The sequence below is a fragment of the Palaemon carinicauda genome, chromosome 25, assembly GCF_036898095.1.
Source record: "Palaemon carinicauda isolate YSFRI2023 chromosome 25, ASM3689809v2, whole genome shotgun sequence".
Taxonomy (NCBI): Eukaryota; Metazoa; Arthropoda; class Malacostraca; order Decapoda; family Palaemonidae; genus Palaemon; species Palaemon carinicauda.
In genome coordinates this window covers 94,429,561-94,447,301 of record NC_090749.1, presented here as the reverse complement: position 1 = coordinate 94,447,301, position 17,741 = coordinate 94,429,561, and the positions used below count along the sequence as shown (strand labels likewise).

The 17,741-nt window shown below is 44.6% G+C and overlaps 1 protein-coding gene across 3 annotated transcripts in view; it reads left to right on the top strand.

Annotated features, from left to right (window-relative positions):
- LOC137618716 (zinc finger protein OZF-like) overlaps positions 1-17,741 on the top strand; it is a 912,062-nt gene that overhangs the window by 39,947 nt on the left and 854,374 nt on the right. The window contains exon 3 of one of the 3 annotated variants that reach the window (XR_011039821.1): positions 16,776-16,906. The exons of the other annotated variants lie outside the window; for them this stretch is intronic. The gene's annotated coding sequence lies outside the window, so the exon portion shown is untranslated. The remainder of the gene's footprint in view (positions 1-16,775; positions 16,907-17,741) is intronic. 3 annotated transcript variants of the gene reach the window in all.

The following is a 17,741-nucleotide window of genomic DNA, read 5'->3' as shown; positions in this document are numbered from 1 at the left end:
AAGGGAACTCTTCAGGACACGACATAGTCTGTCTACGTCTGCCGACGTCCGCTTGGTAGCTGCCAACGGATTTGCGATACCCACCTACGGTTACGAGAACCTCACATTATCATTTGGAAACGGTAAATTTAATTGGAAGTTTCTTGTCGTTGCTGACGTCACATTGCTAATCCTCGGTGCGGATTTCCTCTCTCATTTTCACCTTCTGGTCGATGACGCCCACCGACGATTAGTCAACGCAGACTCGTACTTGTCGACACCTCTTCAACCCGCCCCTCCAACTTTGCTCTCCACATCAGCGCACCCACGGAGGCCTACGCCCACCTCCTCACGTCGTACCCGGAAGTTTTCCGTCCAGAACTTCGCCAAACGCCCACGGCTCCTGCCAAGCACGGTATTTATCACCATATCAAGACAACGGGACCCCCAGCAATATGTATCATAAATAGAATCCCTGTGACATATTTACATCTTTGGGTATATATGTTTTTAACCTGTAAGGGAAGAAATACATATATTATAAATCATCCATAGGTGCCACTCACTATTGTGAAATTACTTGATTGATTTCACTTAGATGCTGGATATGTCTCAACACTGTGTACAAATGTTCACACAGCATTGGTGTTATTGGTTAGATTCTACACCTATATAGAACAGTCCGAAATTCACCATAGTGATTTTCATTAAAGGATATTACACTCGAAGATGCTAATACCTGTTCACCCAGTCCACTGTTAAGTCCCAAAACAGTCCACTGTTCATCGCAGCATTAGACAACAGGTTTTATGACACTACCTGCTGCCACCACAGTGTTTTATTTCATGCACTTGCTTCGCGTAGTGTTCATAGAAAACTCTAGAAGATTTCCACCTCGTATATGAGCGGAAGTTTATCAAAGTCCATATGTTGAATGAAGTTCAACGAGGAAGCAACTTTTCTTGGATCGTGACCTGTGGGTGTACTGTCAGGGTCCGCTCTGCGAATAAAGTAGGTGAGTTTCACCCTCAGTTGTTATAGAGATAAGTTTGATCCTGAGGTTTTGCCTAGGAAGAGCTGTCCCTCCTTGAAGTCTCAAGTTCTTCGAAGATAGACCTTAGGACACTCTACTGGACATAGAGAGACATCTTCCTTCAGAGGGCAGATTCTCCAAGGACCCTACCTTTTGGTGGGCAGCTCGATTTTGGCGAGAAATGTAGAATCGGGAAAAAGATTCAGTTCTCCCTCTTCTGTGAACTGAATATGGCCCTCGTTTCTAGATAGGGCCACTATTTCACTAACTCTAGCCCCTGAGGCTATAGCAAACAAGAATATCACTTTCTGTGTTAGATCATTTAGGGTACAATCTTCGTTGTTCAAGTTCGAAGCATAGTGCAAGACTTTGTCCAAGGACCATGATATGGGCTTTGGAGGGGTTGCTGGTTTGAGTCTAGCGCATGCTTTCGGAATCTTATTAAAGATTTCGTTTGACAAATCCACCTGGAAGGTGTAAAGAAGAGGTCTAGTGAAGGCTGACTTACACGAAGTTATTGTGGTGGAAGCCAGGCCTTGTTCAGGAAGGTACATGAAGAAGAAAAGGCTAAAGTCTATCGAGATTTTTGCTGGTTTTCTTGTCTTCACGAAGGAAACCCACTTCTTCCAAGACTTAATATTGTCTTCTGGTTGACTGACTTGTATTCTTCCTTATAGTCGATGTTGTCTTTTGAGATCCCGAACCTTTTCTTGGCTGCTAAGGTGAGAAAATCAGGAGATGTAGGTTTTGGGTTCTCAACGATGAAGCGTAGACAGTTGACTTCTGAACCAGTTGGAATAGAACTGGACTCGGCAGAGGAAACAGCTTCAGGTTCAGTTCTATAACTAGAGGGAACCAATTGCTCCTGGGCCATTTGGGGGCCACTACTGCTGCTGTCCCCCTGAAGGATCTCAACTTGTTGAGGACCTTCAGCAGGAGATTTGTTGGTGGGAACAGATAGATATGATTCCATCTGTTCCAATCGAGAGACATAGCATCTGTCGCTTCTGCCCAAGGGGCCTCGTATGGGGCCACATATTGAGGCAGTTTCTTGTTGTCGCTCGTTGTGAAGAGGTCGATCTGCGGTTCTGGGACTTTTTCCAAGATGAAGGAGAATGAGTCTGCATCTAGGGACCATTCTGTCTCTATCGGTTTTCGCCTGGATAGAGCGTCTGCCGTCACATTGCGGAACCCTTGCAGGTGAACTGCTGATAAGTGCCATCTTTTCTTCCTTGCCAAGTGAAAGATGGCTAACATCACGTGATTGATGTAAGGCGATCTCGAGCCTTGTTGGTTCAGACATTTCACTATTACTTCGCTGTCCAAGACCAGCCTGATCTGGGTTGATCTGTGAGGGGATAGTTTCTTCAACGTTAGGAAGACTGCCATGGCTTCCAGAATGTTGATGTGAAAGGTCTTGAACTGGTGCGACAGTTCCCTTGCACTTTCCTTTGATGGGAATGGCCTCCCCATCCTTCCGGTGAGGCATCTGTGTGGATGACCACTGAAGGTTGAGGTGGTTGTAAGGGAATTGTCCTTGTCAGGCTCTTGATCTTTGACCACGGCCTTAGAAGCAATCGCAGTAAGGTCAGTGTCAATGTCTGTTGATCTCTTCGAGCGTTTGATGCGTATCTTCTCCAGACTCCTGACGCATCCTTTAACTTCTCTCTCCTCTTCTACGGTGGAATGGAGAGACGGTGTGACTGCAAGTTCCAATGGATTCCTAACCATTGGAATTCTTGAGGTGGAGAGAGGCGAGACTTCTTGTAATTGATCTTGAAACCCAGATGATCCAGGAACTGGATCACCTTCGTGGCTGCCTGCAGACAAGATGTTTTGGATGCTGCCCACACCAGCCAGTCGTCCAGGTATGCTGCTACCTGAAAGCCTTCTAAGCATAGCTGTTGGAATACTGTGTCCACAAGTTTTGTGAATATCCTTGGGTCTATATTTAGTCCAAAGGGCATGGCTGTGAAGACATAATTTTTTTTTCTGTAGTTTCAATCCTAGGTAGGAGGAGAGGGGGTGGCTGACTGGTAGGTGCCAATAAGCATCTGCCAGGTCTATTGAGACTGTGCACGCCCCTTTTGGTAACAGGGTACTTATGTGTTGTAGGGTTAGCATCCGGAACTTGTTGTTCTCGATGAACTTGTTGAGTGGAGACAAGTCTAGAATGACTCTGAGTTTGTCCAAGTCTTTCTTGGGAACACAAAACAGCCTTCTCTAGAATTTGATGGACTTTGTTTTCCTTATTACCTTTTTGTTCAAGAGTTCTAAGGTATATTCTTCCAATAAGGTGGTGGAGTGTTGGAAGAATTGAGGAAAAGGAGGTGGAATTTATTTCCATTTCCACCAGAGTCCATTCTTGACTAGGCTTTGGTCCCAATGATCGAAGGTCCAATGATCCCGAAAGTGGAAGTCTTCCTCCTACCTGGAGCATCTCATAGTTGAGATGATCCAGACGGTTTGTTCCCCTGACCACGTCCTCCTCTACCCCTTGAGGGGTTTCTTGAGGAGCCTTTGCCTTTAGGGTGAAAGGTAGTGGTGTGCTTCTCAAAGCCTGGATTAAAAACAGGCGATTGGGCTACCAGCTGCTGGGGCACCATTTGGAAGGTGGTTTGCGGCTGGACAACCATTTGGGGCACTGTTGTCATGGTAACAGTGGGATGTTGTGCAGATCTGTGAGACACTCGTGGCTTCTTTGTCTTCGTGTTCTTGGGTTGGGGACCAGCGTCAGAGGATGATTTCCTCTTGGAAGACATGTCCCACTTCTGGAGAAGGTTCCTATTCTCCGTGGCGGCTTTAGCGATTACCTCCTCGACTACTGTACTTCTTTTGGGAAGAGGTCCTTGCCCCAGATGCATGAAGTGATCAACTTCCTGGGCTCGGGTTTGACCGTTGCATTGGCAAACACATGCTCTCTACAGGCCCTCCTGGCCTTTACGAAAGCATACATGTCCTTCACATGGGTAGCCATGTGCATCTTGGCTAGGACAATGTACATATCTGGGGTTCGAGAGGCCTGCACACATCTCCATACAGTTTTGGAGAGACAAAGAGGCAGCTAGTCTCTCCTTTGTCTCCTGTTCCCTTCTCATAAGATGTACCAACAACTTTGGAAGGTTCTCATTGAACTGTTGTCCTGCTATCTCTGGATCCAGTTTCGAGATTGAGAAGGTTAGATGAACCTCGTTCCATTCCTTCTCGCAGGTAGGCAGGGCTAGAGACAATGGTCTGCATTCCTCTAGCGTAGGACATGGTTTGCCTGCGTCAACTGCTTTTAACACACAGTTGAGAGCTTTGGTCGAAAAAGGAGAAGCTCTGGAGGAAGGAGCAAGGAAAGTAGGGTGCCTCTTGCTCAAAGCTGAAATCTTCGAGTTGGTATAGCCGTCTTTCTTTAGGGTACTAGTCAAGAGAGCCTGCGCCATGTCATGTTCAAAGATCATGACCTCCTTAGGTTCCGTCTCCTCTCGAGATGCTAGTTCATCCCGCACTAACTCCACTACTTGTAGAATATTGATATTGACGGGTAATCATTGGTGTTCCGATGATCTAGGATATTTTTATTTATTCTTTATTGACAAAACTTTATATACATTGTAGTACAATAATTATATTTAGTTTACACAAAACATCAGAATGTTGAAGGATTACTTCTCCCAACATTTTCTAAACGGTCTCAACAATGGACTGTGAAAGGATACACAGATTATGTTGGAAATTCATACTATTGTATCATTATATACTGTAGTTTTCTAACTGCTGTATTGTTATACAGCAGGAATACTGGCTACCGTATTGTCTTATCCTGTAGTTTTGCGGAATGCTACCGGGTTAGGCTAGTACCTGGCGGCATTAGCCGACACAGAGAGAGAAAGCATGGAGAGAAGGGCTACTGTATTATTATAGTTTAGTACAGTAATTACGGCTGTAGGGACTACTGTCTCTACTGCCTTCTTTCCAGAATGAGGATTCAATTTAAGGGGAGAGAATGCATTGATTCTAGCTTTCATCCAGCCACAATTTCTGTTGCCGGCTGTATTGCCGGTTACAAGGTTTGTGGATGGCAGTCCAAGGGAAGACTGAAGAATACTCAAAGTTGTAATGGGTTTCCCACCGGCAGCCTTCAGGGCCGGCTCAACCTTTCCCAGAGCTTTGCTTCCGTTAGGGAGATGGTTGAAGCGGCAACCTAACCGCCTTTGTACGAGTCCGGTCGGTAACTCAGTCAGCCCGACAAGCGGGAGTGATTGTAGAATACCGGCCACAGGAATCGGGACGGCTAGGCTGTCACTAAAGGACAGAAGGGGAAGGGGAAGGGTCCTATATTTTACATAGAAAGGTGGCGGCAGGTATGCCTCCTACTTTCGGCTGTAAATCAAGGAAACGTAGCTCCCTATACCAGCGCCGTCTTGGGCGGCAGAGGAATAACGATTCCCTAGCCTGAGTCATTGCCAGATATAAGACATGTCTTCTAGTCCACAAGGGAGAAAGGTGGCGGCAATTATACTACCCACTTTCGGTTGTGGACTAGGGAAGCCGAGCTTCCTATGTCGGCAACGGTGTAACCGGCAGGGGAATGACTATTCCCCCATCAGTAGCGTTGTCAGCAGGAATACCCTGAGTGACTGTTGTATTTCAAAGCCGGGATACTCACCGGCAAAGAAGATCGACAGAAAACACTATCCCAGTCCAGCCAGAGTACACTACTCAATGGCAATGACAGAGGATAGGGTTGTCGCTTGGGCTGGCGGTACTCGGGGAAGGAAGGGTTTATCCTCATTTTCTCTAGAAGAGAAGAGTATTGAATTATGCTAGTAATTCTAGGAGATATCTATATCTCCGACCGAATTAATAAAACGATACTAGAGGTTAAACGGGGGATAACGTTACTTAAGTATACTAAAATGCGTTAGGCTAGCCTAACTCGAGTTGGGATCTCGGCTAGGCTAGTACCACCGAGGCCCTATCGTATACGATCGAAACGTTTTATTCAGAAGAGGAAATATTACATGTGTAGATCTTATCTTGACTAGTATAATTTTGCCTATATAGCTAGAATTTCTTTATAGCTAAATACCGGGGACGTCGTACTACTAACTAAATAAAGCATTTATGGCGCACGACAGCGGTCCTAAAATGGTCGCCTCCGGTGATGGCATTGCTCCGCTTAACACACTTAAATTATGTTAATTTAACTGTGAGAAGGGAGCCAAAAATCATACACAGGAAAGATTAAATACTCAACTTTCCAGAGGATGAAGATGCTGGAGATTGCATGGTAATATTCCATGAAAAATAGTAACAACACCGAGAGCAACGTGGGAGAACACCGTGCTTGAATACTGTAGCTACGTTTAAAGGAATGGTTCGCCGTAGTAGTACTGGAAGGGAATCCACCGGGTAACCTTGATAACGGCTCCCCTTCTACTTCGCCACTCTTCCCCCTCAAAGCGTAGAATCTACTCGGGGTGAAGATTGCCATGTGTCGTATCAAGAAATACGTCCCCTGATATTATGCGATATCCTTAAAAGTTATATTAAGGACACTCACGCCAGGAGTTAGAATTCTGGAAACCTGTGGTTAATTCTCTGGGAGTATCACTGTAGCCAAATATCCCTTAGAAAGCTGCCTAAAGGAACCTTGCATCAGGATGACATGGCTGAGCTCATAAAAACCATTTATTATTCCAATGCATCTGATCTGTCTCTATATTCTCAACTTGACATCAGAAAGACAAAAAAATTATGTAATATATTAAGAAAAGGCTTATTATCCTCAGTGCTACACTCAGAAGGGATGGCTAAATGTCATATACAGTATAGTAACTTCCTAAAGCCATGCTACAGAAATCTACATATTATAGTACAGTAATGAACGCCACAGTGTGTACGGTACGGTGATGTTGTCCAATGATCTCGCCAAGCAACACCAACGCTGCAATAAATATCCAGACACAAAAGTTATCAGCAGCCAGCCTTGTCAGTTATAATCAAGACAAAATTCTTAGCTGATGGTAAAAGAAAAGTTCAAGCTTAATGCAGAACCCCACAACATTAGGGTTAACAACCTATGCAGTGAGTCAACAGGGTCTGTACATAAATCTCCGACTATCTTCTGATAATGGAGACACAAATGTATTGGTTTTTTTGGGGGGCTCAACCATGTCGTCCTGATGGAAGGTTCCTTTAGGCAGCTTTCTAAGGGATATTTAGCTACAGTGATGCTCCCAGAGAATTGACCATAGGTCTCCAGAATTCTAACTCATGGCGCGAGTATCCTTAAGAAAATTCTTAAGGATATCACATATCAGGGGAAGTATTTCTTGATACGACACATGGCAATCTTCACCCCAAATAGAGTTTTGGCTTTGAGGGGGAAGAGTGGCGAAAATGAAGGGGAGCCGTCATCAGGGTTACCCGGTGGATCCCTTTCCCGTACTACTACAGGGCCATGCATGGCAACTCATTCCTTTTATAGTAGCGAATTAAGCACGGTGTATCTCCCGCTTGCTCTCGGTTTTTTGTTACTATTCCTGGATTTATCATGCATTCTCCAGCATCTTCATCCTCTGGAAAGTGGAGTATTTAATCTTTCCTGTGTATAATTTTTAGCTCCCTTCTCACAGTTAAATTAGCATTATTTAGATGTGTTTATCGGAGCATAGCCGTTTATCGGAGGCGCCATTTTGGACGCTGTCGTAAGCCATAAATGCTTTCTTTAGTCAGTAGTACGACGTTCCCTGTATTTAGCTTTAATGAATTATAGCTATTTAGGCAAATTATACTAGTGACGATAAGATCATGCACATATTATTTCCTCTTCTGTGAAATGTTTCAATCGTATACGATAGGGTCTCGGTGACATAGCCTAGCCGAGATCCCGTCTCGCGTTGGGCTAGCCTAATGCGTTTTAGTATATTTTCGTACATTATCCCCATTTACCCTCTTGTATCATTTTATCAATTCAGTCGGAGGTAGCATATCTCCTAGAATTACTAACATAATTCGATACTCATCTCTTTTAGAGATCGATGGGGGACTAGTCATTCCCCTGCTGGTTCACAGTTGCAGGCATAGGAAGCCCGGCTTCCCTAGCCCACAACCGAAAGTGGTAGTACAATTGCCGCCACTTTCTCCCTTGTGGTCTAGATGACATGTCTTATATCCGGCAAGGTCTTAGGCTGAGGAATCGTTATTCCTCTGCTGCCCAAGGCGGCGCTGGTATAGAAACTATGTTTCTATGTTTGTGGCCAATAGTAGGAAGCAGCCTTCTTTCGACGCAAAATATAGAACCCTTTCCCTTCCTCTTTCTGTTCTTTAGTGATGGTCTAGCCGTCACAACTTCTGTGGGCGGTATTCTACAATCTCCCTGCTTGCTGGGTGGATTGTGATGCCGTCCGGGTTCCTACAAAGGCAGCTTGGTTGCCGCTTCGACCTTCCCCCATAACAGAAGCAAGGCTTCGGTAAAGGTTGTGTCGGCCATGGCGGCTGCCGGTGGGAGACCCTTATAACTTTGAGTATTCTTCAGTCCTGTCTTGGACTGCCATCCACAAACCCTGGAACCGGCAGAGCAGCCGGTAACAGATACTGTGGCTGGATGGAAGCTAGAATGATTACATTCCCCCCTTTTATTTGAATCCTCATTCTGTAAGAAGGCAGTAGAGACAGTAGTCCCTACAACCGTAATTATTGTACCAAACTATAATAATACGGTAGCCCTTCTCTCCATGCTTTCTCTCTTTCTGTCGGCTAGTGCCGGAAGGTACTAGCCTAGCCGGTAGCATGCCGGCAGAACTACAGTAGAAGATTATACAGTAGCCAGTATTTCTGCAGTATAGTACATACTGCAGTTAGAAAACTATAGTATATAATATACAGTACAGTAGTATATTTTCCAAGATATTCTGTGTATCCTTTCACAGTCCATTGTTAAGACCGCTATATAATGTTGAAGTAAAGTATTCCTTCAATATCCTGATGAGCCATTGTTCATCAGAACATATCCTTACCCTACAATATTAATATTTCATTGTAGAAGAGTTAGTGCTAGTATACACTAACTTTAGCTCTAGAATTTAGAGCTCTTCCACCCTAGATTTCCCTAATAAGGAAATTTAGATATTAATATTGAGGGAGGTCACTGCAATTACCAGGACTGGAGACACAAATACTGTATGTCTTTTTCCTATTTTCTTTCCAGCTTACTATCCTAAGCTATAATGATATTAGTGCTATTCCATTGCATGAATTTAATTGCATGAATTTAATTTATCAGTGTGATAAATTACTCCATACTCATTTCACCTTTTTTTTTTCTTTACAGGAGGAGGCCAAGGTGAAGTGTGAGGTGATCTTCTGTAACCACAAGAGTAAGAACTTTTGTGGTCACACCATGTGCAGGTCTCATGCCCCCTGCTCCATTGCAACTGAAACCTTGAGATATTGGGATCCCAAGGATTGCAATGTCTGCTTGGCCTTGATGACCGAGGGTTTCGGCAATCCCAAGACGGCGGAGTCGAGGGATACTGCGAGGGAAACGCTTAGGAAGTGGGTACTAGGGTTCCAAAAGAACTCTCCGGGAGCGTACCTACCAAGCGAGATGATCAGAAGCCTGCTGTTCCCGAAGGCAACAGCTGATGCCGTCGTACCTCTGGCACGAACAGGACCTCCCTGCATACAACTTGCAATAGAGGCCGATATCAACGAGGCTTTACAAGGCATGGACATCCATCAGGAGGGGATGTCAGACACTGAAAAGGATCTCCTTCAAGAGGACCCTGAAGAGGAGGTGGCCCAACCACCTGGAGAAGAAGATCATCTTGAGTCGACAGAAGCGGAGAACCCTCTTCTGACTGTGTCGGCATTTCAGCCTATGTCGTCAACTTCTTAGGCTCCAACCCCTCAACTAGACCTGCTGGGCCAAGCGGTTGTGGCCCAGATCCAGCAACTAGTTGACTCTCTACGTAAGGAAAACGTAGATATGAAGAAGGAATTCCGGGAAGCAACCTGCATAGTTGCTCCTCGTGGGTCATACAAGCGACCCAATGTCTGACCTGCCACCATGCTCCGAAACCAATCCATGGAGGTATGAAGAGTTCATGCCCATGATGAATGGGAAACTCTACATCTCGGCTTCCCCGGAATGTTTCATCCGGCCGAAGAGTAAGCCGAAGTCTAAGGAAGAGACGGAACCCAAGGAAGTCATAGTTTTCGACCACGACAAGGCACAGGCTCTCTTGACGAGTAGCCTGAAGAAGGCAGGATATACCAACTCCAAAGTTTCTGCGTTGAGCAAGAAGCACCCTACCTTCCTTGCTCCTTAATCCAGAGCTTTCCCCTTCTCGTCGAAAGCTCTCTACAATGTGCTTAAGGCAGTTGATGCAGGCAAACCATGTCCTACGCTAGAGGAGTGTAGGCCATTGTCTTTGGCCTTGCCCACGGGCGAGATGGATTGGAACGAGGTCCACCTAATTTTCTCAGTATTGAAGCTCGACCCGGACATCGCAGGACAGCAGATCAGTGAGAACCTCCCGAAGCTATCAGACTTTCTCCCGAGAAGAGAACAGGAGACAAAGGAGAGACTAGCCGCCTCTTTGTCCATCCAGAACTGCATAGAGATGTGTGCAGGCATTGCAAGCACCCCAGACATGTATACAGTCCTAGCCAAGATGCACATGGCTACCCTAGTTAAGGACTTGTACACTTTTGTGAAGGCCAGGAGGGCCTGCAGAGAGTTTGCGGTTGCCAATGCAACGGTCAAACACGAGCCCAGGAAGTTGATCACTTCCTGTATCTGGGGCAAGTACCTCTTCCCAAAGGAAGTAGGCCAAGAGGTAGTCGCCAAAGTAGCCACGGAGAATAGGAATCTTCTCCAAAAGTGGGGCATATCTGCCAAGAGAAAATTTTTCCCTAATGTTGATCCCCATTCTAAGAGGAAGATGAAGAAGCCAAGACTGCCTTCTCGACCTGTGCAACATCCCACAATAACCATGACCACTGTGCCCCAAATGGTTGCTCAGCCACAAACCACTATCCAGATGGTGCCTCAACTGCTGGTAGCCCAGTCACCAGCCTTTAACCCAGCTTTTGAGAGGCACACCGCTACCTTTTCCCCGAAAGGTAAAGGATCTAGTCGGGGCTCCTCAAGAAACCCTTCACGCGGTAGGGGAGGACGTGGTCAGGGTGGCAAACCCTTCTGACCATCCATGCAATGAGATGCTCCAGGTAGGAGGAAGACTCCTCCACTTTCAGGATCGTTGGCCCTTCTATCCCTAGGCCCACAGCCTAATCAAGAATGGACTAGGATGGAAATGGAACAGATCTTCACCTTCATCTCCTCAATTATTCCAACACTCCACCCCCTTATTGGAAGAATATACCTTAGAACTCTTGAACAAAAAGGTAATTAGGAAAACAAAGTCCATCAAATTCTAGAGAAGGCTATTTTGTGTTCCCAAGAAGGACTCGTACAAACTCAGAACCATTCTAGACTTGTCTCCACTCAACAAGTTCATCGAGAACAACAAGTTCCGGATGCTAACCCTACAACACATAAGGACCCTGTTAGCGAAAGGGGCGTACACAGTCTCAATAGACCTGGCAGATGCTTACTGGCACCTTCCAGTCAGCCGCCCCCTCTCCTCCTACCTAGGATTCAAGCTTCAGAAAGACAAAGTATGTCTTCAGAGCCATGCCCTTTAGACTAAACATAGCCCCAAGGATCTTCACGCAACTTGCGGAAGCAGTCGTACAAAAGCTACGCCTAGAAGGCGTTTAGGTAGCTGCATACCTGGACGACTGGCTGGTGTGGGCAGCATCCAAGACATCTTGTCTGCAGGCAGCCACAAAAGTGATCCAGTTCCTGGAACATCTGAGCTTCAAGATCAACTACAAGAAGTCTTGCCTCTCTCCAGCTCAAGAGTTTCAATGGTTGGGAATCCATTGGAACTTGCAGTCACGCCGCCTCTCCATTCCACCAAAGAAGAGGAGAGAGATCACGGGTTCTGTCAAGAGACTACTGAAATCTAACAGGATTTCAAGACGCCAACAGAATAGAGTACTGGGCTCTCTCCAGTTTGCAGCAGTAACAGACCCAGTGCTAAGAGCACATCTGAAAGATGCATCAGGAGTCTGGAGAAGATACGCATCAAACGCTTGAAGAGATCAACAGACATTGACACCGACCTTACTGCGATCACTTCTGAGGCCGTGGTTGAAGGTCAAGAGCCTAGCAAGGACTATTCCCTTACAATCACCTCAACCATCGGTAGTCATCCATACGGATGCCTCGACGGAAGGATGGGGAGGTCAGTCCCATCAAAGGAAAGCTCAAGGGACCTGGTCATCTGTGTTCAAGACCTTTCGCATCAACTCTCTAGAGGCCATGGCAGTCCTCCTGATGTTGAAGGAGCTATCCCCTCACAGATCAGCTCACATCAAGCTGGTCTCGGACAGCGAAGTGATAGTTAGATGTCTGAACCGACAAGGCTCGAGATCGCCCTACATCAACCACGTGATGTTGGCCATCTTTCGTTTGGCAAGAAAGAAAAGATGGCACTTATCAGCAGTTCTCCTACAAGGATTCCGCAATGTGGCGGCGGACGCTCTGTCCAGGCCGATAGAGTCAGAATGGTCTCTAGACGCAGACTCATTGTCCTTCATCTTGGAAAAAGTCCCAGAACTGCAGGTAGACCTCTTCGATACGAGCGACAACAAGAAACTACCTCGATATGTAGCCCCATACGAGGACCCTCGGGCAGAAGCGATGGATGCCATGTCCCTCGATTGGAGCAGATGGACACATCTATCTGTCCCCGCCAATAAATCTCCTGCTGAAGGTCTTCAGCAAGCTGAGATCCTTCAAGGGGACAACAGCAGTGGTGGCCCCCAAGTGGCCCAAGAACAACTGGTTCTCTCTGGTGATAGAACTGAAGGTTTAGGCTGTTTCCTCTACCGAACCCAGTTCTATCCCAACTGGTTCAGAAGTCGACTGTCTTCGCTTCATCACTGAGAACTCAAACCTTCATCTCATGATTTTCTCGCCTTAGCAGTTAAGAAAAGATTTGGGATACTGAAAGACAGTATCGACTTTATAGAAGAATACAAGTCAAAATCAACCGTGAGACAATATGAATCGTCTTGGAAGAAGTGGTTCTCTTTTGTTAAAGCAAAAAAGCCGACGGAAATCTCGATAGACTTCTGCCTGTCCTTCTTCATCCACCTTCACGTACAAGGCTTGGCTTCCACCACGATAAGTACGTGTAAGTCAGCTTTGACTAGACCTCTTCTATACGCCTTCCAGGTGGACCTGTCAAACGAAATCTTCAACAAGATTCCGAAGGCATGCGCTAGACTTAGGCCAGCAGCCCCACCGAAGCACATTTCATGGTCTTTGGACAAAGTCTTGCACTATGCTTCGAACTTGAACAATGAAGATTGCTCCCTAAAGGATCTAACACAAAAAGTGATATATTTGTTCGCTATAGCCTCAGGGGCTAGAGTTAGTGAAATAGTAGCCCTATCAAGAGACGAGGGCCATATTCAGTTCACAGAAGAAGGAGAACTGAATCTTTTTCCCGATCCTACCTTTCTCACCCAAAACGAGGGGTCCTTGGAGAATCGGCCCTCTGAAGGAAGATGTCTCTCTATGTCCAGTAGAGTGTCTAAAGGTCTATCTTTGAAGAACTTCGGACTTCAAGGAGGGACAGCTCTTTGTAGGCGAAACCTCAGGATCAAACTTATCCCTGAAACAACTGAGGGCGAAGCTCACCTACTTTATTCGCAGAACGGATCCTGACAGTACACCCGCAGGTCATGATCCGAGAAATATTGCTTCCTCGCTGAACTTTTTTCAGCATACGGACTTTGATATACTCCGCTCATAGACATGTTGGAAATCCTCTAGAGTCTTTATAAACATTATGCAAAGCAAGTGCATGAAATAAAACACTTTGTGGTGGCGGCAGGTAGTGTTATGAAACCTGTCGTCTAGTGCTGCGATAAACAGTGAACTGTTTGGGACTTTACAGTTATGGGTGAAAAGGTGTTAACACCTTTAAGTGTAATACCTTTCATTAAGGGTCACCCTGGTGCCCCTAGGACTGTTCTTTATAGGTGTAGAATCTAACCAATAACACCAGTGCCGTGTGTACATTCGTACGCAGTGTTTAAACTCATCCAACATCTACATTGGAATTATCCTAATAATTTTGCAATATTTTGAGTTGCCTCTTTAATACATATTTCTTCCCTTACAAGTGATAAATAAATATGTAACTTTAGAATGTTGGTTATGGAGTATATGATTCTATTTTAATACATTCGTCATTGTATTTATGTTGTCTATACAAATGAATATAAAAAATTTATTTGCATCTTATTCGCCCCATAAGTAGCTGAATAAAACTAGACATAGTTTCTTAATTATTTTTCCTAAAATAATGCAAAACACTTGAAATTGCTTTTACATGTTAATTTTAAGTTAATTCCATTTGTTCCTACTTATACAAACCTTCTCGCTTCTATAGTCAGAGGTGACAGTTTCCCTGCAGGGGGCAGGAAGCCCTAAGCTCGTTCCAAGCTTAGCGGATATGACGAATAACGGTAGCGTCATATATTTACGTGGTCCGGGTGACCATATAGAAGCTGACTCAAGGTTAAGGCACTTATACAAACCCACAGATATAGCACTTTCAAGTAATTCTCTGGTAAACTTCCATCAGGACGACATGGCTGAGCCCAAAAAGTGGATTTTGAAGCCAAGCGCAAAATCTATTTTTGGGTGAGATAGCCATGTCGTCCTGATGGACCCACCCTCCTTTTCTAGAAAAGGGCATACATATGTAACAAATCTCCACCCGAAACTACTCTATCTGTGGCCATCCATGCTTAATTGCAATAAGGAATGAGTTGCCATGCGTGGCCCTGTAGTAGTACGGGAAGGGGATCCACCGGGTAACCTTGATGACGGCTCCCCTTCATTTTCGCCACTCTTCTCCCTCAGAGCGAAAACTCTATTCGGGGTGAAGATTGCCATGTGTTGTACCAAGAAATACGTCCCCTGATATGCGATATCCTTAAGAATTTTCTTAAGGATGCTCGCGCCAGGAGTTAGAATTCTAGAGACCTATGGTCAATTCTCTGGGAGTATCACCGTAGCTAAATATCCATTAGAAAGCTGCCTAAAGGAACCTTCCATCAGGACGACATGGCTATCTCAACCAAAAATAGATTTTTCGCTTTGCTTCAAAATCCGTCTTTTTTTTTTTTTTACCCAAGTGTCCACTGCCCTAATGTCCTAAGAATCACCCACTGTAACTCATTGCTTGCCCTCACCTAAAACTTTCAAATTCCTCTACTTGACTCCCTACTGCGTGTAGGGTATTATCGCTGTTACCTGTTAAGAGAAAATATAACAGATTAAGTCATTTTTTAAGGGGCGCTTGAGGCTTAACTAACTACTGTAGCAAATAAATAAAATTGACAATTTTAAAAGTAATAGGTATTTATCCTAACATACAAACAACTAGATTTTTTCCCTCCACAAACCCTTATTCATTGTAGTGTGAGAAGGGTAACTTATACTACTCAAATTCCCCCCCCCCCCTCCCCCACTAACTAGCAGTGGAGTAGGTATACCTCTCTAAAAGTGTTAACAATCCTGGCTACTTGTTCTGAGGGTAGAGTTTGATAAGAAGAATAGAAAGAAAACTAAGAGAGATTCGTCAGCTTTTGACGTGATAACATCCAAGCTTATGCTAAAATGACTCTTTAGTAGGTCCTTTCTCTTGCCTTCGTGACCTATTGTTTCTCCTTCGAATTCCTCTAGGCCTAGGTTCTTGGGAGGAATTCGTTTGGGGGGGGGTGTAGAACCCAGGCTTGTGCTGGGAGAATGCTTCATGAAAAATTGAAGAATCTCCTTTTCAAGCAAAGGTAATTTTGTGCTCCTTTAAATTTCTTTTGAAGTCTTCATTCTGCTGTACTGACTGACATCTGGGAGCACTTACCCTATGGAAGTTTTGGCCTTCCTTGGGCATCACTGATGTTCCATCTGTGGAGGCGACAGAGGACGTGACATCCGGCGACGTGATTTCGTCTGCTGTTGAGAAGAATTGCTGTTGTCATCTCCCAAGATCTCAACTTTGAAGACTGATAACGAGAAGAAGCTTACGCGTTTCTCTTCCATTTCTTTCTCTTTGTTTTCTTCTTGAACCCTTCAACCTCATTCTCCACTGCTGACCCTTTTGATGCCATGTCTTCTACCCCCAAAGAAGTAGTCGTCAAAGTTCAATAATACATTTCTGTCGCAGTCTCATTAAATTCCAATCGATCACTCCACACGTACAGTACAAGCGAGAGAGACGATGCTGCTCCGAGAACCAACCCGGCTCGTTAAATTTCTACGGCTCTTCCGGCTTCATTGGAATCATTCTGTACTCCTATTAAGAGACTCAGGTCTGTATGGTAGTTTGGAAAAATAGGATTACTCTTGAAATTTGAGACATAAAGTAGCTTCAAAATTTATTTGTTCCTACAAATACATATTGCTCTTTACTAAGGGTATAGCACTCTGGCTTACCTGGAAAACGAGCAATCATCTCGCATAAAATGTTTTTGCCTTGTTTTCCAGCTAAGCCAGAACAATATAACCATAGTATAGACAAATGGTTTGTGAGGTTAAGAAAAATGAAAATTATTCCAAATTTGTCATATATCTCTAGCTATGCAATCCTGTGTCCTTTACCACCTCAAACATCCCTTTCAGTTCCAAGACGAAGATCAAGAGTAAAGAGTCTGTGACAGAAGAGGGGACGCGGCTACTGTGCAGACTCACATGCACTACATATCTCATTAATGAATCAATGGCCCTTACAACATTGCTGAAGACATACTCAGGTTTGTATAGACTCTGGGAGAAATATAGAATAGAATTAGAATGGTAATTGTTCCGTAACGAGTGCAAACCTACGCTATTTATAGGGGTATTACTTTCGAAGAATCTGAAAGGACGAGCGGTTAAAATTTAGCGAGGGTTAACTACCCATCCCGCTAGTTACCCCTCTCATTCACACACCTGTGACTGTGCTTCACTTTACTTTTGGCTTGGGAGGTGAGCGGTTGTTGCCGCTTTTCCTCCTCGCCTATTTTGGACTGCCATTAATATTTGTCTTTTTAAGTTATGTTTTCTCTTCTATATATGTGGGAACATTCTTAATGTTTATACAGTAGAACCTCACAATAACGGACTAATAAGAAGAATGGATGTCCGGTACCGCTGATGATTATCCTTACTTTCCAGGATGCTGATGTACCTATCCATATTATTACTGAAAAAGAGAGGTTTAAAGTTTGTCCTTTCAAGCAGAAGTCACTACAGTGCCTGAATTGTTTTAAATTTGGACACCCATCTAAAGTTTGTAAAAATGAAAAAATTCATGGCACTTGTTCCAAATCTTACCATGGAGAGTGTACCCTAAAAGTCACGTGTTTAACTCCAATTCTAATAATAACTCCAGTGATAGGAACTATGAGCTGTATAAGTTGGAAGAACTTGCCCTCAACAAATCGAGTTTGGAACATATAAGTGTGGGACATGCAAAAAGACCTCTGAATAAATCAACTGGCTATGCAAAGGCATTAAAATTGAAAGTAAATTTACCACAGGAGACATCAAACCCACCTAGTACTGCCAGTAGTTCCAAGAAAAGAAATACGTCATCTAATAACAAAG